The sequence below is a fragment of the Tursiops truncatus genome, chromosome 21 (assembly GCF_011762595.2).
Source record: "Tursiops truncatus isolate mTurTru1 chromosome 21, mTurTru1.mat.Y, whole genome shotgun sequence".
Classification (NCBI taxonomy): domain Eukaryota; kingdom Metazoa; phylum Chordata; class Mammalia; order Artiodactyla; family Delphinidae; genus Tursiops; species Tursiops truncatus.
This window is the reverse complement of record NC_047054.1, coordinates 27,776,129-27,797,335: the sequence shown is the minus strand read 5'-3', so window position 1 is coordinate 27,797,335 and position 21,207 is coordinate 27,776,129. Positions and strand designations below refer to the sequence as shown.

Genomic DNA, 21,207 nt, shown 5'->3' with positions numbered 1-21,207 from the left:
TACTGGCATCCCATAGCTTACGGAGCAAATGGCAAAGAACACCAACTAACGAGAAAATACTTTCTCCCCCTCTCTTGTATATTGCAAGAATGCTGTCACAGTATTTGAAGCGTCATGTGGCATACTTTTGCAGAAGTGTGCAATTCTGAAGTCCAAAGAAAACCCACATCATGGTACTAATTTGATAAACAGACAATCAAAAGCAAAGAAACTATTTAGACTTGTCATCTTATTAAACATCAGAAACTCTGCTGTGTTATAGGCACAGTGGAACCAATAAACCATTAATACAGCATCATGCAAAAGCCAAGAGCAGGACAGGAACCACTTTGATCAAAAGCAGGTGTGAGCACAAAGCAGAAAGTAAATTGTCCAATCAATGAACGGGAACAGAGTTAAACAGTCTTGTCTGTCAGTAGGTTATAAATCATTGCACCCTAGTGGGAAAGGCTATAATAATTCCATAACAAAGCTCAGTGATTCTAAACACTCTGCAGTAAATCTTTTATCAGACTCAGCCTGGCGTCTCTGTCCCAAGAGTCAATTTTGACTTTGTGTATTCAGCCCAAATCAGTGCCCAGAAAAGAAGATCTCAGTGAAAGGGACTTGTGAGCAAACCTTCACATGTTCACGTACCAGATCTGGATAAATACCCACAAGTTCAGTGGCTTACGTTAACTGCTGAAACATGAAAAGCCAAGCTGGAATATGGGAGACTAGGCATTGGGGTAGAACTAAGTAAGCACTTCAGAGAAGCCAGGGAAAATTAAGAGTCACTCAAGAAACTAGGCATCCAGGTGTTTTCTATTTTTAAAAGTAAAACTGAAAGATATTTTTCCTTTTTTTCCTAGACAAACGTGCCCTCCAGTCTTCGAAGATAGCTCCCTAAAGCTGAAAATTCCCTTCCTTCCCTGTAGCAGCTAAAATCCAAAACAAGTGCTCTGAAAAGGTAAAGCTCACACTTGGAAATTTAGAAATTAAAAAAATCACAAACCAAACCACAACCGATTTATATCACCTGAGAAGCGGCTCCTCTTCTTTCTCTGGACTTTGTGATTTCCATCCAGCCCTCCACTTCTACAATAATAACCTCAGTGTGCTACCTGAAATCCTGCCAAGACAGCCAGCTTCTACCCAGACTCTGGACTAATCTTCACCCCAAATGAAGAACATACATGAATTGCTTACTTGTGGCGGTCACTCACTAGCTCAACCTCAAGGTCAGTTTTACTAGAGTCTTTCTGACCTTGGTAATAAGGTTCCCAGTAACTGAATTCTTGCCATGTTCCTTAATGATTAAGTTGGTGCCTTGGACTCCTGAATACCAGTGACTGGATTTTGTCCCTGAACCTTAATTTCCCCAATCTTTGTTCTAAATCTCTACATATGCCACCAGCTTATTTCCTTAGATCTGTTTATTGATCTGCATTATCCTGACTTGCATAGATTTTCCTTTCTCACACTAACAAATCTCTCAGCTTTAGAGTTAAGTCCCTATTCCTTCTTTCCTTCCAAATATTAATTGAGGTCTGTTTGGGCTAAAAAGAGAAAATAACCAAGTCCCTGACCATAAGAGTAACTGTGGATACCCACATCAAAATTCTAAATTTGAATAAAGTCAAGAGGCAGTCCTCCCTAACCCTTGGATTTGCCTATCTCTGGGTCCTACTCCACCCCATAGAACCTAAGGAACTAAGGATAAGACCCTAAAAGAACACTAAATATATTACTTAAAGTTGGTATGCCTATAGGCTTAACTGAGAGCCTCTCCCAATGATGTCCATATTGCTAACTGACTGTCTTGTACTGGCTTCCTTTTTAGCCTACTTTGGCTAGTCAGGTTGGACAATACCAGAATTAGAGTTTATATACAAGTTAGAGTCTGCATTAAAGAAATGTACTTAGTAATCTTGAGAACAGATATATAAACCTGATTCCTAACAAGACAGTTCTTTATTTCAACTAGAATAGTTTGCCTTAGATTGTGTTGTGTTGTGTCCTTTGTTAAATGAGGTTTTCCACACAGGTATCTGAAAGGTGGAGACTCGCCCAGTAACCCAACCAACACCTTCTAGCTCTGGTTTTGATTAACAACCCAAAATTTACATTTAAAATAAGAAATTATATTCCTTCATAATGGAAGTATTAACATAATCTGGTTTGTTTCAGATTTTCTTTCTTGCTGTGAACTTGCTTGTCAGTGTTTCTCAAACTACATGCAATATAAAGCTTATGTTTTTATAAGGAAACTCTAAAATCAAAACTGATACAATTACTCACTCTTCCTCTTTTTTTCTTTCCTTCTCTCTCTCCATACCCACCCACCCATACCCACACACACACAAACGTATGTATTTATCAAATCCCATCCACTGTTTTAAGCAGAAAATAATGTTGAAATGCAGCAAAAAACAACAAGAAATTCCTCTATGTTTCTATACTTTTGGCAGTGACGGATGAGACATCCAGAATTGCAGGTCTCAACCCTGAGAACAAACGCTCTCAAGATCATACCAGAAAACTAACAACACAGTTTAATGAGAACCAAATACTATGCACCAGATCATTAATAGTTACCTTGGAGAATTATGGATTTTACCAGTTAGGAAGTTCTTGACAAACACATTATTTATTCATGGAAATGGATCTGATTTCCTTCACCAAACCATCAGTTGCCTTATTCAGTGACCTTAGAAATGATAAACCTGGGATTAGTCTGGGCCCTGAAGTGGGTTTGTAAAATGTTCTGTATTTCTAGAATAGAAACTAGATTTTTGACCATAAGACTTGGAGTTGAAGCTGAGTTCCTATATTCATTAATTGTGTAAAATTGTCCAAGATATTTAACCTCTCTGTGTCTTGGCATTTCCATACATTTAGAAGTTATTAACAATATTAACTGCTCTATAAATTTGACTAGACTTGTGATTTTTTTAAAGTATATTGTACTGTAAAACATTACAAAATTTACCATTTTGCCTTTTTAAATTGTACAGCTCTGAGGCATTAAGGACATTCACATTGTAGTGAAACCATCAGCACCATCCGTCTCCAGAGATTTTTCACCGTCCCAAACTGAAACTCTGTCCCCGTTAAACAGTAACTCCCCATTGTCTCCCAGCCCAGCCCCTAGAAACCACCATTCTACTCTCTATTTCTATAAATTTGACTACTTTAGGGACCTCATATAAGAGGCACCATATAATATTTTTCTTTTGTGACTGGCTTGTTTCACTTAGCTAGTGTCTTCAAGGTTCAGCCATGCCGTAGCATGTGTCAAAATTTCCTTCCTTTTAAAAACTGAATAATATTCCATTGTATATTATATACTATGTTTTATTTATCCGTTCATCTGTTCATGAACACTTGGATTGATTACACCTTTTGGCTATTGTGAATTATGTTGCTGAGAACATGGGTGTACAAATATCTATTTGAGTCCCTGCTTTCACTTTGTGGATATATATCCAGAAGTGGAGTAGCTGGATTATGTGGTAATTCTATCCTTAACTTTTTGAGACATTACCATACCATTTTCTTTTTTGTGTGAGCTTTAAGTAGGATAATACTTGGAAAAGAGCTCTGAAACTTCTATTCTTTACAAACAAAATACGTTAGGTAACAGCATAGACTGTATTTTTAGATAATGTTTGAGAATTTCTTCTTTGGAACTTTCCTCTTATCTCAAACTCAACTTCTCTGAGCCTCAGTTTTGTCATTATACCGTAAGGATCATAATACAGACTTTGAAAATTTGTTGTGAAGTTTAAAATAATAGTAGGTTGAACCATATAAATTGTTGTTATAAGTTAAACATGGTGAAATGTTGGAAATTTCGTATACTTCAACCTAATGTATTTGTTGATATTCATTTGCCCTTCCAGACCCACTCTACAAATTTTGACATAGACCCATTCTGTGTCCTAAAAGACAGAGCTACATGAACAGCTCTTTTGCTATCCAGCCTCCAATTAATTCAGATGGGACAGGCAGCAGGTCGCAGGGCAGGAGAAGGGCGTGGTCGGGATATTTATCCCCGAGCATCCTCACTGCCGGATGACAGTTCGGCCAGCACCTGCAACCCTACAATGAATTCCTTAGCTCTTCTCAAGTAGCCTTCTCCTACAGTAACAGCTATAGCTTCAGCTCCACCCACACTTTAAGCCCCTTCAAGTCTAGGTGTGCTAACAGCTCTCCAAAATTGAGAGTCCCAGGGTACTCCACCATTTTTCATTGGTTTCTCTTAAACATGTCCTCACCTAAATCATTCCTTTATTAAACGCTCCTGAGTTACGCTGTTTGAGTGGGCCGTGTCTTTCCTACAGGGACTTAAACTGATATAATACATAGCTTTGTTAATATATTGCCTTTCTTTTAATAAATGCTCAACAAATGGTAGTAATTGTCATGAAAATCATTTCTATTTTTTTCTGCTCTGAATTTTCTCTGTCTTTGGTTAATCATACTTCTTATCTGAAGTCAAAATTGCTCATACGCTAGTGGCATGATCAGTGAATCATCTTTGTCAAGACCATATGTAAGGTAAGATCTTCCTTCAAGGATGCCTGTTGGGTTTTCCAAGTAACCACAAACTAGAAAACAAAAGAAAGGTAGCTTAATCTAGCTCTTTACATTCTTAATCCTATCTTTGTTCCAAGTTGAATATGTTGAAATAGCTTGAAAAGAATCGATTTGAGAAGCTAAACAGCCCAAAGGTTACTTTGGGTTTCTATTCAAGAAAAACATTTGACCTCTTGTTGAAGATGAACTGTCCCTTACCCAACAGGTGTCAAGATGTAGAGGACCCTTACCACAATGCTAGTTCAGACAGAAGAATGGTGGCAAAGATGGATTTACTATGAACTCATGAATCTCAAACTTCAGGGAACCTCACTTGTACAAGCTCGTTTCAAGGCCCTGGCAGGAACCCAAGAAATGTGTGCACAAGGTCATATGTGTTTGTAAATTTGCAAAAGTAAGACAAATGTCTCTTTCCACTGTGACTTCCCCTCTATCATATTTTCTCTTATGGTAGGTAGAAATGAAGTGACTGTGGGCATTTTGTGAGATATGACTAAGAATCAGTTGAATTGGGCCATCATTGGGTTTCGTGGGATTTATTTAGGCTGTTTATAAGTATTTCTCAGTAAAGTTAATTTACTGTTATTTATTCCATAAAACGTGGCTTTGGGGATTCTATTTCTGGCCAGTGTGCTGACTCAACCATCACTGTGGCATTAAGATGCAAAAATAGAGACTGTATCACAATATGAAAGTATCCTACAACACCTGGCACAGAAATCTGTGAGCAGTGAAGGAAAAACAAGATTTGCAAATATGTAGCTAGAAGCTTAGCTATATAAAAATTCTTTCAATCATCTGACATGCAAAATTACAAGCAGAGAATTTAGTTCCCATCAATTTCTAGTCAAAACAGGAATATAATCAATAATGCAACATATAAAAGTATAAGAGCTCCATACATTTTAAGTTTTGCATGGTAATCATGCGACATAAAATTTACCTGAATTCCTTTTACTGTAGAACACAGAACTATTTTATTTGGAATACCAAATAAAAATGAGTATGTCTCTAATAGCTCATAAGTGAAAGAAATTTGATAGAGGTTTTTAAATTTTGGCTACACTACTAGAAATTTTATATGACGTTACTATAGTGAATTGTGAAGCAAAAAAAGAAATTTTCTAAACCCTTATTCATAGAAAACCGATACTGACCAATCATAGTAGATGAGAAACTGAATTATTGACAAAACCCAATAATTATTACTGTGATTAAATGTGTTGTGATATCTTTCCTAATTCTAAATAAATATTAATTCTCATACCTATTATTATATTTGTTTCCTGACAAAGGTTTCCTCAAATTGTATGGGCTTCAATTTCCTTAATAATAGAAAAGAAGTTACATAAAGTCTGTATGTCTAACTATCAGAGACCCTCAAGATAGTATCAGGCATTTGCTCACAAATTTGGAAGATTACATAGCTGTTTCTTCACCTTTGTCAAAGTAGAGTTTTAAATATTTGGAGAAAATGAGATATTTCTACTCAGAAGCACAGAGAATGCAAAAATTCAAAAAATAATTGAAAGTTCATATTCCTGGCTTAAAGACCTATGAGGGCCTCTACATTGGAGGTTCCAAACACAGGTTCTCTGGTCTACTGAACTGGAGAGAGAGAGAAAGAGAGAGAGAGAGAGAGATTTTCAGGCATCCTCTGCAATTTTTTTCCCCAGTCAGAATTATTGTATCTCAGAAAACCATCTGGCATTCGTGAGAAACCCTGTGAAGGCACCAATATTTTCAACATTATCAAGGAAATGTGAAATGTTTGGGGGGAAAGAGAGAAGGGAGAGAGAGAAAAATAAGATGCTAGTGCGCTTTTAATAAACGCTCTACACATTGTAGTCCTTGTTTTCCAGCTTGTTGGCATATTTTCAGAAAAGTCTGTCACAATTCTATGTTCCTTCATTTTTTTTCCTTTCCCACTACCTTTTTGTAAAGTTTTTATTTTTTTATTGAAGTATAATTGATTTACAATGTTTCAGGTATACAGCAAAGTGATTCAGTTATATGTGCATATATAAATATCTATTGTTTTTCATACTCTTTTCCATTATAAGTTATTACAAGATATCGAATATAGTTCCCTGTGCTATACAGTAGGTCCTTGTTGTTTATCTATTTTATATATAGTAGTTTGTATCTGTTGATCCCAAATTCCGAATTTATTCCTCCCCCACCTTGCCTCGTTGGTAACCATGAGTTTGTTTTCTATGTCTGTGAGTCTATTTCTGCTTTTTAAATAAGTTCATTTGTATCATTTTTTTAGATTCCACATATAAGTGATATCATGTGATATTTGTCTTTCTTTATCTGACTTACTTCACTTACTATGATAACCTCTAGGTCCATCCATGTTGCCACAAATGGCATATAGTCTTTATCAGTTTGAGAAAGTTCCCCTCTATTATTAATTTTCTGAGAGCTTTAATCATTAATAGGTGTTGGATTTTGTCAAATGCCTTTTCTGAATCTATTGATATGATCATGTAATTTTTCTTTTTTAGTCCGTTGATGTGATGGATAACATTATTTGATTTTTTTTATATATTTATTTTTGGCTGTGTTGGGTCTTCGTTTCTGTGCAAGGGTTTTCTTTAGTTGCGGCGAGCGGGGGCCACTCTTCATTGTGATGCGCGGGCCTCTCACTGTCACGGCCTCTCTTGTTGCGGAGCACAAGCTCCAGATGCGCAGGCTCAGTTGTTGTGGCTCACGGGCCTAGTTGCTCTGCAGCATGTGGGATCTTCCCAGAACAGGGCTCGAACCCGTGTCCCCTGCATTGGCAGGCAGATTCTCAACCACTGCGCCACCAGGGAAGCCCTTGATTTTTGAATGTTGAACCAGCCTTGCATACCAAGGAAAAGTCCCACTTCATCATGGCATATAACTCTTCTTATACCATTTTGGATTTGACTTACTAATACTTTATTGAGGATATCTGCACCTCTGTTCATGAGAGATATTGTTCTGCATCTTTCTTTTCTTGTAATGTCTTTGTCTGATTTTGGTATTAGGATAATGCTGACCTCATACAATGAGTTAGGAAGTATTCCCTCTGTTTCTGTCCTCTGAAAGAGACTGTAGAAAATTGGTATAATTTCTTCCTAAATGTTTGGTAGAATTTACCAGTGAACCCAGCATGGCCTGGTGCTCTCTGTTTTGGAAGATTATTGATTATTGATTAATTTCTTTAATATATATGGGCCATTCAGATGGTCTAGTTCTTGTGTGAGTGTTGGAAGACTGTGTCTTTCGAGAAATTAGTCCATTTTATCTAGATTGTCAGATTTGTGGGCATGGAGTAGGTCAAGCTGGCTTATAGTGTTGATCGTTGGTTCACTGAAGCTCTGCTTCTATTTTTGCAGCCTTTTTTCTTATCGATATTTCATTTTGGATCATTTACATTACTCTGCCTTCAAGGTCCCTAATTGTTTCTTCTGCAATGTCTAATCTGCTATTAACCTCATCTACTGTATTTAAATTTTTTTTTTTTTTTTTTTTTTTTTTTTCTCAGAGTAGTGTTAGGTTCACAGCAAAATTGAGTAGAAAGTATAGAGGGTTCCTATATGCCCTCTCCCATCTCCACCATCACTCTAACCAGAGTGGTACACTGGTTACAATCAATGAACCAACACTGACACGTTATTACCACCCGAAGTCCATAGCTTATATTATGGTTCATTCTTTGCGTTGTACCTTCTGTGGTTTTTGGCAAATGTATAAAGACATGTATCCACCTTAGAGTATCATATATACTAGTTTCACTTCTCTAGAAATCCCCTATTCTTTCTATTTACTCCCCTCCTCAAGTCCTTGGCAACCAATGATCTTTTTTCTTTCTCCATAGTTTGTTTTTGTTTGTTGCCTTTTTTTTGCCTTTTCCACAATGTCATATAGTTGGAATCAAATAATATTTAGTCATTGCAGATTGGCTGATTTCCTCCATATCTTTCATGGCTTGATAAGTCATTTCTTTTTTTTTTTTTAATTGGGGTATAATTGCTTTACAATGTTGTGTTAGTTTCTGCTGTACAATGAAGTGAATCAGCTCTATGTATACATGTATCCCCTCCCTCTGGAACCTCCCTCCCCGCCATCTGCTGAATAATATTCCACTGTATGGATGCACCAGAATTTATCTACTCACCCACTGAAAGATATCTTCGTTGCTTTCAAGTTTGAGCTATTATGAAAAAGAGCTTCCATAAATATACACGTGCAGGTTTTTGTGTAAACGTAAGTTTTCAACTCCTTTGGGTAAATACCGAGGAGCATTACTGCTGGTAAGAGTATGTTGAGTTTTGTAACAAACTGTCAAACTGTCTTCCAAAGTGGCTGTGCTATTTTGCATTCCCAGAAACACTGAATGAGAGTTTCTATTGTTCCACAACCTCACCAGCATATTGTGTTGTCAGTGTTTTGGATTTTGACTCTTCTAATAGGTGTGTAATATTATCTCATTGCTGTTTAAATTGGCAATTCACTAATGATGCATAATGTATATCTTCTTTGGTGAGGTATCTGCTAAGATCTTTGGTCCATTTTTTAATCAGGTTATTTGTTTTCTTAGTGTGGAGTTTTAAGAGGTTTTTGTACATTTTGGATAACAATCCTTTATCAGATATGTCTTTAGCAAACATTTTCTCCCAGTGTGTGGCTTGTCTTCTGATTCTCTTCACTGAGTATATTTTTAATCTCATATATTACCATTTTCACCTCTAGAAGTATGATTTGGTTTTTGTATTTTTTAAACATATTTCAAGCAGTGACTTGAAAGTAGAGCTTCTTAAACATACAGAAAATAATTACAATAATCGGTTTGATGTCCCCTTGTATTAATTCTATCATCAATGTGATTTCTGGATCTGTTTTGATGGAACAATTTTTACTCTAATTATGTGTCATATTTTTCTATTTGTTTTCACGCCCAGTAATTTCTTATTAAACACCAAACTTTACAAGTCTTGCCTTATTGAGCACTAGGTATATTTATATTCCTATAAATATTTTAAGCTTTATTTTGAGATGTATTTAAATTAAAACAGTTTGATTTGGGGCGTTCTAGAACTAACTTTGCACCACTGCTTAGGAAAGACCCTCTGAGTACTCTACCTATTACCCATGAATTATGAAGTTTTCCACGTTGGTGCAAATGAAACTATTCCTGACCCTGACTGAGTTGTGAGGAATGTTTCCTCTAAATTTGGGGGTATTTGTTTTGCTGGTCTTAAACAACTTCCTCACATGCATGAGTTGATCAGATCTCAGCTGAAGATTAGAAGGGTCTAGATCCTCTACAGATCTCCAAAGTCTGTTCTCTCTGATTCACCTCTTCTCTGGTCCTTTGCCCTGTGAACTCTGCCTCCTCGTGCTCTCTGGGGTCCCAGTTCTATCTCATTTAGTCGGAGAAACTGACAGCTTCCTTCTGGGCTTTCCCCACCTGCAGCATGGCCTGTAAGATCTCCAGGCAGTAAGCAGGGACAATTAAAAGGCTCACTTCATTTGTTTCCTCAACTCTCAGGGATCGTTGTCCTTTATTACATGATATTTCATGCTTTAAAAACTATTATTTTATTTATTTTGCCTGTTTTTTGTTGCTTCAGGGGAGAAGGTAAATCGAGGCACTGTACTTCATTTTGGCCAGGAACTGTTTGGGACCAGCAGCAAGTCATTAGACCTTCACTTAACTATGACAAGGTAAAAGAAAGGAGAAAATGTTGACTTGCAGAGTAAAGTACAGATTCTTTCAATAGGTTCCCCAATTGGCTTACAGATACTACACACCCTTGCCCCCTGCTGTCAGTGAAAGTTCAGCTTACTTTCCTTGTAGCCTCTCTCTTCTCTCTGTGCAGTAAGTTTTTACCCTCCTGTTATTAATTTTTAAACTTTCATAGGTGCGAGCCATTATTCTTGAATCCCTCAAATTCCAGGGGACAGATTTCTCTGAGAGCTTTTCATGAGCTCCCCTCCCCCCACCTTAAGAACTGACAATTCTCTAAGGATATATTCTTTGCCTCTCTCCAATCTTCCAATGACTTAATAGCCTTATTTTATAAAAGCTGGAGATAATTAATAAGCTAGGATTCACAAAACAGTCTTCCAAACTTTCAGCATATCTTGCATAGGTTATCTGACAACTATAGTTCTCAGCTTTTTGAGGCCATACAACTAAAAAGCAGGAACAGTCTCTCTGGCTAACCCGTTTTATATACAGTATTTTATGCATAAGGCATTTGTTAGTGTGTAACCAAAGTGCATAGAAATACTGCCTGGCAAGTAATGGGCTTTCAGTAAATATTTGTTGAACAAATAAATAAGCAATTGGAAGGTCACCCAGGTTTGCTAGCATATCATAAAATCTGCAGGGTTTACAGATGTTAGAACACTCATAGAAAGGAACAAGAAATTATCAAAGATAAAAAGAATTCTTAAAAGCAACCAAATGACATGATTTTTCTGCACAGCAGACTTCACATCAGCACTAATAGATTCTCAAAAACAACAGAACACTATCTCCAAGAAATATTTTTGCTGAGAAAATAAAGCTGCTTTCAACCTGAAATTCTATACCCAGCTAAGTTATCATACAAGAGTGGAGAGCAAAATAAAAGTATTTTCTGACAAACAAACCAAAAAAAAAAAAAAAACTGAGATAATCTATACATTACAAACTACAGTAAAAGAACTTCTTCAAAAACCTATTTCATTTAATAGGAAAGAAAATGGAATCAGAAGAAAGCAGAGGGATACAAAAAGTAAATGTGAGGGCTTCCCTGGTGGTGCAGTGGTTGAGAATCTGCCTGCCAATGCAGGGGACACGGGTTCGAGCCCTGGTCTGGGAAGATCCCACATGCACGGAGCAACTGGGCCTGTGAGCCACAATTACTGAGCCTGCACGTCTGGAGCCTGTGCTCCGCAACAAGCGAGGCCATGACAGTGAGAGGCCCGCACACTGCGATGAAGAGTGGCCCCCGCTCACCACAACTAGAGAAAGCCCTCGCACAGAAACGAAGACCCAATACAGCCATAAATTAATTAATTTTTTTAAAAAAGTAGATGTGAAAAAGAATTTTTTAATACGTCAGTAGAATTTAAATGAGGATTACCTACTCACAATATTACTGATGATGCAATTTGTTGTGTTTTAAAATGAGATGAAACTAAAATGCAAGCAACAACATAGGAAACGAAAGTAAGTCCGAGTTAAAAAATTCCAAAGCTCATGTGCCATTCTACAAAAGGATAGAGATACTGGCTAACTAGATTTTTAGGGAAAAGATGTTTAAAATGTTAAGGGTAACCACTAAGAGTGGAAACAAGTTATATAACTTCAAATAGAAGTCCTAAAAAAGAGAAAAGAAAAGCAAGAAATTCTTTAAAAATAGTATAAAAAATAGGAAAAATAAGATGTTTGACTTAAGTCCAAATAAGATAGTGAGAAAGGAAAAAAGCAGCCTCTGAGATCCAGGAACTGGCCTATTACAAGGAAACCTGAGAGTTATTAGAAATAGTCCAGTCACTCAAAGCTGGGCTGTGCTGTTCTCCTGCTGGACATAAATAATCTTACAGAACACCAACTTCAGATGAAGTCGCTGTGAGACCATGATAAAGTGAGACGAAACAAGACCACTTTATAATATGGTCTAAATAGAGTCACTGTCATTGTTCCACCCACAAAATACCAAGCATCCCCCTCTCCTGGATAATATGAGTGAATGTGCTTTTGTCTCTTAACAATCTCAGCTTTTGTGTCTTACTAGCCTGCCATACTTATACCTAAGATTTGTTAAGATACTCAATTAAAAAATTATCCCCATTTTCTGACAGCATTGAATCCACAATAAACCTCCTTTTTTCTTAGACCCTCCCACAAATCACCCAATCGAAGCCCCAATCTGATAACAGGTCCTTTATGACACCTTCTTTCTGAGCCCCTCCCCTGTCCCCCATGGTGTACAGTCTCCTCTGATTCGATGAATTATGAACCCAATGTTGACTGATGTGTGCATTGCTGGGGTCTTTGGCTGGAGAACACTGACACCTACAACCACAGTAAAATTAAAGTAGTATTTTAGTTCACTCTTCTCACCAGTTTATTCCTAGATAAATTTTAAAATAACTGCCAAGAGTTCCTGAACACCCCCCACCACAGCCAAAAAACAAAATTCATGTTGGAACTTTTCATTTTCTTAAAAGTACAGAATAATGTGGTGAGAACTGATACATTTCCAGTATTGACTTTCCCTTTCAGAAACATGATATACTCTCCATTTATATACATCAGGGTTTATGGCTTCTTTGTAGTTTTATTCATATAGATATTGTATATGACTTGTCAAATTTATTTCTAAGTAATATATAAAAAGCTATTCCTTGACATTTGTGTAACAATATTTTACATAGATATTTATGTATATTTCTTTATATAGTTTTGGCATATACCTTAAGTTTATTCCTGTATGTTTATATATTTTGTGCTATTATATATCACTATTATACTTTCTGTTTTCTAATCCACTAATATCTTTCGGAGGGGGCAGAGACAGCCTTTCCTGTATTTAATTTTAATTTTTAAAAATTTTTACTGGAGTATAGTAGTTGACTTACAATGTTGTGTTAGTTTCAGGTGTACAGCAAAGTGAATCAGTTATATATACATATATATGTATATATATCCATTCTTTTTCAGATCTTTTTCCCATATAGGTTATTACAGAATACTGAGCAGAGCTCCCTGTACTATACAGTAGGTCCTTATTAGTTATCTATTTTATATATATTAGTATATATATGTTAATCCCAATTTCCTAATAATCACTTCACCCAATGTTTCCCCTTTGGTAACCATAAATTGGATTTCGAGACCTGTGAGTCGGTTTTTGTTTTGTAAATAAGTTCATTTGTATTTTTTTTTTATTAGATTCCAAATAGAAGTGATACCATATGATACTTGTCTTTCTCTGTCTGACTTAGTATGATTATCTCTAGGTCCATCCATGTTGTGGTAAATGGCATTATTTTGCTCTATTTTATAGCTGAGTCATACTCCATTGTATATATGTACCACATCTTCTCCCTAACACCATGTGCAAAAACAAACTCAAAATGCATTAAAGACCTAAATGTAAGACTGGATACTATAAAACTCTCGGAGGAAAACATAGAACACTATCTGACATAAATCGCAGCAATATTTTTTTGGATCTACCTCCTAGAGTAATAAAAATACAAACAAAAATAAACATATGGGACCCAGTTAAATTTAAAAGCTTTTGCACAGCAAAGGAAACCATAACAAAACAAAAAGACAGCCCACAGAATGGAAGAAAATATTTGCAAACAATGTGACCAATAAGGGATTAATCTCCAAAATATATAAACAGCTCATGCAGCTCAATATCAAAAAACAAACAACCCAATCAAAAAATGAGCAGAAGGGACCCTGGTGGTGCAGTGGTTAAGAACCCACCTGCCAATGCAGGGGACACGGGTTCAACCCCTGGTCCAGGAAGATCCTGGAGCAACTAAACAACATGCCATGGAGCAACTAAGCCCATGCACCACAACTACTGAGCCCACGCTCTACAGCCCATGAGCCACAACTACTGAAGGCCGCGCACGCCTAGAGCATGAGCTCCGCAACAAGAGAAGCCACTGCAATGAGAAGCCTGCACACTGCAATGAAGAGTAGCGCCCACTCGCCGCAACTAGAGAAAGCCCCCATGCAGCAATGAAGACCCAACACAGCCAAAAATAAACAAATAAATAAATGTATGAAAAAAAATGGGCAGAAGATCTAAATAGACATTTCTCCAAAGAAGACATACAGATGGCCAAAAAGCACATGAAAAGATGCTCAACATTGCTAATTATCAGAGAAATGCAAATCAAAACTACAATGAGGTATCACCTCACACAGTCAGAATGGCCATCAAAAAATCTACAAACAATAAATGCTGGAGAGGGTGTGGAGAAAAGTGAACCCTCCTACAGTGTTGGTGGGAATGTAAATTGGTACAACCATCATGGAGGACAGTATGGAGGTTCCTTAAAAAACTAAATAGGGAACTACCATATGATCCAGCAATCCCACTACTGGGCATATATCCGGAGAAAACCAAAATTGAAAAGATACACGCACCCCAATGTTCAATGCAGCACTAGTTACAATAGCCAAGACATGGAAGCAACCTAAATATCCATCAACAGATGAATGGATAAAGATGTGGTACACTAATATCTATTTTTAACTTTAAATTCTCCAGTATATTTTCTTGATCTCTTTCTATATTGAGAATACAATGACCAATTCATTTTTAATAAATGTTTCAGAATATGGATTTTTCTCTGAATGTAGATTTGACCATATACTCTACATGATCATACAAATACAGAGCTCTTCTTGACCTTAATTCCTAAATAATCTGAGGTTGCAACTAGCACATTTCAATTATTTAGGAGATTTGATTTTTTTCCAGTTAATAAAGCTTTGTCTCCTCAATTATTTGCAATCAATTTCTTCTTAGAATGTGATAGTGATAGAATGTTACTATATAATAAAGGAAAAGTTATTTTTCTCATTTATCTTCATTTTAAATAATTTTCCATGAATATTTATAAGGTAATATATTCTCCAGAGGATACGAATATATGCATGTATATTCTTAATACACATTCTCAATATATATGCATCTTTATGAGTAAGCTTTTCGGTATACACTAAGCTCCAAAGTACAAGGACTGTATTTGTCCTTTTCACTATTGCGTCATTAAAGCCTGGCACAATGCCAAGCATACTTAAGAAATATTTGTAATTCTATGAATTAATAATTATTCTCATTTACTCTTTTTCCCTAAATGATCTCTCAAAAACTAAAAGATGTGTTAAAAAGCCCACTCTACTATACTTATATCAACTGTTCCATGAATATTTAAAGGCATTCATTGGATATATTTACATTCTACATTATTTGCTGTATCAAGGCTCATAACTGTTATATCTTCATTGTGGAATTTTCCATCAAAATAAAATCCGCATCTTTGTCCACTTATTGCTTTTGGAATTGATTTCTTTCAGCAGCTTTGGTGTTCTTTTCCTTGGTATTGCCTGATATATCTTTGTCCCAATTTTTAACTGATTGCAATTCTCTTAGAGTTGTACTTGTAAAAACTATATAAACGCTGTGTTTTGGTTGTTTTAATTAATATGAGCCTTTGGCCTCTAAAAGGCGATGTGTCATAAATATTTCTTACGCTTTTAGTTTTTATGCTTCCTTTTGTTTACTATATTGTGTTTAATAAATACCTTTTGAACGAAACTGGGTCATTTGCAGAGACGTGGATGAACCTAAGGAGTGTCATACAGAGTGAAGTTAAGTCAGAAAAGTTAAGTCATACAGTGAAGTTAAGTCATACAGAGTGAAGTTAAGTCGTATATTAACGCATATATGTGGAACCTAGAAAAATGGTATAGATGACCTTATTTGCAAAGCAGAAATAGAGACACAGACATAGAGAACAGATGTATGGATATCAAGGGGGAAAGGGGTGGGATGGGAGGAACTGGGAGATTGGAACTGACACATATACACTATTAATCCTATGTATAAAATAGACAACTGATGGGAACATACTGTATAGCACGGAGAACTCTACTTAATGCACTGTGGTGTCCTAAATGAGAGGGAAATCCAAAAGGGAGGGGATATATGTATATGTATGGCTGATTCACTTTGCTGTGCAAAAGAAGCTAACAACATTGTAAAGCAACGACACTCTAATAAAAATTAATTAAAAAATAAAATAAAATAGAACATAAAAAAATATCTTTTATTTGCTTTTTCTATTTTCCTAATAAGTTAGAAAATGTATATAGTATTTTAATAGTATATACTCTCAAATAGCAAGAATCATATACTTTCAATTCATCAGTGTAACAAAGGACATAATTTACTGCTTCTTGTCTATAAATATTAGGAAAATAGCATGTTTTAACTACTCCTCCTGCACCCTCTCCACCAATTCTCTGCCTCTCAATCAACATCTTTTAAATTTCAGTGTTCAGTTATTTTTTATTAACTCTCTTCTCTTATTTTGCAATCCGTTTTTATGAATATCCTTGAGCATATAAACCACATACTTAATTAAATGTATTTCTATATCCAATTATGAATAATTTTTGGAAGTACTTTTTTCTTCTGCACCTTAAATTCTCATTTATATTGCAAATGTTTTCATGGACTTCATCCTGATTGCTTTTCCTTCTTTCATTTCTTCATTGCTTCCTTCCTTCTTGAGGAAAGGCAGATCTATTCATCTGAGCAAGGGGTACATTTTGGTTGGTTCTCATTATTGATGGCTTTCTGACTCGTCTCAAACCACAAGCAGGAAAGGTAAATAAGACCCAAATTCCAATGTGTTATTTCACCTCTTATTGAGAGTGGCTGGGCTGAATGGTCTTTTCTATTTGGCTTCGTTACCTTTCTACTAGAAACAGAGTTTAATCTGTATACTCTGAAGCGATCTGTGGTTCTTCACTTATCAAAAATGATAAGTGAAAAAACATAACTCTCTAAATGTAATTCTGCAACTTTCAGTCTTAAAAACTTGAGATCTAACATATAAAGCATCATGCCCTTCCCATCACAGACATCAATTATGTCTCATTTTGGAAAGTGTTTGGTAGAATCATGCCAAAAGAGGGGGAGCAGCCCTGCTCTACAGAAGTCGGCTTTCTTCTCTCTGAAAATGAAACACCACTCCTTCCTGAAGATGTGATGGATTGAATTCTCTATCAACTTTTTTCCATGTGGTTTGTCATTCTGCCTTAGGACTTCATCTGAGCTATGGTACACAGAAATCCCCCATTAAATATGGCATATCCTACAGTCCAGGACCTAGACCTTGATTCCGTACTGTTGAAAATGTGCACTTTTTCTCAAAGATAAGATGAGAGACAAATACTTAACTTTGCCACACATGGTGGTCTAAGAGGCTTTGTCAAGGAAATGCATATATTTGTACAGATTATCTTCTCTTCTTCAAAGAGAAATGGGCCCGTGTCCACAATCATAAGTGATCACTGCCTCAGCAGAGGATATCTAAGAGAGGCTCACTATTCAACTAAAATTCTTCTTCCCAAGCTGATTCATGTCGTTTCATGTCCCTTTCACCTCCCTAGTGTTTCCCATGTCTGTTTGTAACAGCAATCCTTCATCCATTCATTTGTTCAACAAATGTTATTTCCCAGGCTCTGAGTTAAGCACTGGAGATATGGCGGTGAATAATACAAGCATAGTCCTTGCTCTCACAGAACGCATAGTCTAATGAGAAGAAAGCCAACACACAAGTAAATGAACAGATAAAGGAATATTTATTAAAAAGTTATGTTACTCACTACGAAGCGGGTAAAGTGAGCTGCGGCAGAGAACGCAGAAGGGAGTACTCTAAATAAGGTGGCTACACACTCCTTTTCTAAGTTGAGAACAGTGAGAAGGAGCCAGTTTTGTGAAGTGGCATGAGGATGACAATCTGTGCTCTGGGCAGAATTGCAAGTTCGAAGCAGAAATCAGGAGAGTGACTGGAGGATGATATGAATGGATTCATAACATGCGAGTTGGAGAGATTTTGGCATAAACCAAAACATACAGATTTTGAAGGTAAAGAATATAGGATAAATTCTAAATACCGTGGGAGCCATTGAAGGATTTTAAATAGAGAGTTACCTGACATGTTAAATGGGGAATAATGTGATACATTTTAAAAATGTGATTCTGGAATGCAGAAACGGAGAGGATGCAGAATAAGAGTAGAAGCAATAAGACCATTTACTTGATTACATCTCCACCCAGAAGGGGACACATCTGGAATATATTTCAGAGGTAGAATCAATAGGACTTGCCACTAGCTTGGATGGAGGATATAAAGTACGGACGCAATAAGGGATGTCTTTAAGGATCTTGCATGAGCAACGGAGCAGATGACAATTCCTTTTATTAATGTATGGACTGTTGAGAAAGGAACAAATTCAGAGGTGGAGGAGAAATCAGGAGTTCACATTTGGTTGTGATACTTGGGGGAAGTCTTGGAGTCATAAGCATATACACAGAATCCAAAGTCAAATGAATGAAACACATCACCCGAGAAGAGAGTGCAGATAAGTAAAGTCCTTGGCAACTCCAACATCTACATGTTGACTAGAAGAGGAGGAGTCAGCAAACAAACTAGTGTATTGTGGTTATATGAAAGCCAGCAGAAGACAGTTTTCAGGAAGTGGGGGCAGTCACTTGTGTTGGAGAGGCTGAGGAAGACGATGTGTCTCCAAATTCTGTAATCACGAAGGTCACTGGCCATCTTGACAAGCGCAGTTTCCTTTGAATGGTGGGATTTGGAGGAGGAGAAAAGGGAGTTGGAAAAAAGTGTGGAGTTTAAAAATAATTTAAAATGAAGGGGAATAAACAGTGAATTGCAATTGGGCAAGCAGGGATAGCAAGTGTAGATGGTTGTTCCAAGATCTCTGTCTCTGAAGGAGGCAGAGGAAGGGGACAAGATCTCAAGGAGGACAGGAGATCAAGGAAGAGTTTTAAAAGATGGGAGATTCTAAAGCATGTTTATCTACTGCTCATAATGGCCCAATAAAGGTGAAATTGACTAGTGATGCAGTCCAAAGCGAGACTGTCTGTAAGAGTAATCACCCTGGGAAGTTCGGAAGGAATGGGATCTAGAACACAGACAAGGGATCAGATTTTGATAACAGGAGGGAGCCTTTAGCTAGTTGTAGTAGGAAGACTGAGGAAGGAGAATGGGCGCAGGTAAGTTTCTAGTTTTATAAGACAATTCCAGACTTCACCTACCTCTCCTTGGTCAGAAGAGCAACCAAGTCCTAATTCTCCACTACAAAACTGATATAACAAAGTCAAAGACTAAACCTATCAGATTTTCTCCTTGCTACCTGATCGGCAGAGTCTGAGATTCTAACTTTTCTAGCCACTCTCTGGAGATCAGATATCCGTTTCAGGTAACGATGCAGCAGTGGTCGTAAAAGGTAAATTTTGCTCAGCGTCTGGAATAGCTTTGCCTGCATTTACTCACTTATTTTAGGTACCTGGTGCTATGAATCCTTTCTTATCAGTGTTATAAAAACACTGTTTTAGTGATCAGGATTTTTTTTTAATATTTATCTATCTTTTGGATGCGTCGGGTCTTAGTTGCGGTGCACGGGATCTTTTGGGCGCGCAGGCTTCTCTCTAGTTGTGGCCCACGGGCTCCGCAGCCCCCGGGCTCATTAGTTGCAGTGCGGGTTGCCCTGTGGCACGTGGGGATCTTAGTTCCCGGACCAGGGATCTAACCAGCATCCCCTGCATTGCAAGACGGATTCTCAACCACTGGACCACCAGGGAAGTCCCGGTGATAAGGATTTTAAGTTGTCACTTTTGCTTAAAAACTCTAAAAACCAGGAAGTACACACACAGACTGAGAGAGAAATGCATTGTATCTTGACTACTGAGTCCCTGAACCAAAATGCTGAGGAACAGGACAAGAGCATGGCTTGGAAGCCATTTTTGGTATGCTTTTTTAAAAAACATTGAAAAAAATTTTTTACATTATCATTAATGCAATGCCCTGGGACTCTGAGCCACCACTGGTCTAGCTAGCTGACACTGACATATCTTCTTATACATACACGTGACAACCCACAGCCCACAAGCCAGCCAGCTTGCAGTAATATTTACGGACACCTTTGAACTCAATCACACAGCAAGTAAGGCAGACAGAAGAAGGAAAAGCTACAGCACTTCTTAAATAACACTTACGTTTACATTTTCTTAGGCATGAAGTTAAGGGTTAAAGGCACATTAAAAGGGAAAAAATGTGTGCTATCAGGGAAGAGTGAACTGGGTAGTCTGGTTAAAGAAAAATCTCAAGAAACATCACACAGTAGAGAATTTTCTCTCCCCGGAATGAAGCATCATTTCAGGATTCCACCTACATATGTCAATTTAATTGTAAAACAGATTTTATAAATAAGAAGCAATAATGGGGTGCTGGGTGAGTGGGTAGGTGTGTGTGTGCATGCGTGTGTAATTTTTAAATATTCAATGTGAAGATTTTGCACTCCAGAGAATTAATCAAACTGTCAGGCCCAAGACCAAAAACTGAAAAGCACACACAGTGGTATGCCATGGTAACTTAGCAACCAGAGCTGAAGAGGTTAAGACAGAAATTGCTGTCATTTTCTTATATTTAAGAATTTCTACCTGATGCTCTGCCTGCTCGCGCCCACCTCCCAAACACACATTCTGATTCCTCCAGGTGGTTGTTCACTGAATCAGATCTTTTATATATTTTAATGATCTGTGTTTGACAATTTCTATTTGTAGAGATGAGGAATCACCTACCGAGTACAAAATTTCAGAGCACCTGTGGATACTTCAGTGATCATGTCTTTGTGCATAACACAGGTGTTACCAACCATCATTTCCCATGAGATCAGGAAACACACATACATCATGGGCAATTCCTATATGGGCAATTCCTATATATAAGTAAAGCACTCGAGGGACATAGCCAGTTCCATGCCAGGTCTGTTCTGGTCCTAAATAGTAATTACCTCTGCCAGGATGA

The 21,207-nt window shown here is 37.1% G+C and overlaps 2 long non-coding RNA genes across 2 annotated transcripts in view; one reads left to right on the top strand and one right to left on the bottom strand.

Moving 5' to 3' along the window:
* LOC141277454 (uncharacterized) overlaps positions 1-21,207 on the bottom strand; it is a 326,561-nt gene that overhangs the window by 294,831 nt on the left and 10,523 nt on the right. The window contains exon 2 of the long non-coding RNA XR_012328865.1: positions 15,890-15,931. This is a non-coding gene — a long non-coding RNA (uncharacterized lncRNA). The remainder of the gene's footprint in view (positions 1-15,889; positions 15,932-21,207) is intronic.
* On the top strand, positions 916-10,209 carry LOC141277466 (uncharacterized). The gene is made up of 3 exons (XR_012328900.1): positions 916-949; positions 4,787-4,975; positions 10,188-10,209. It is a non-coding gene; the product is annotated as an uncharacterized lncRNA (long non-coding RNA).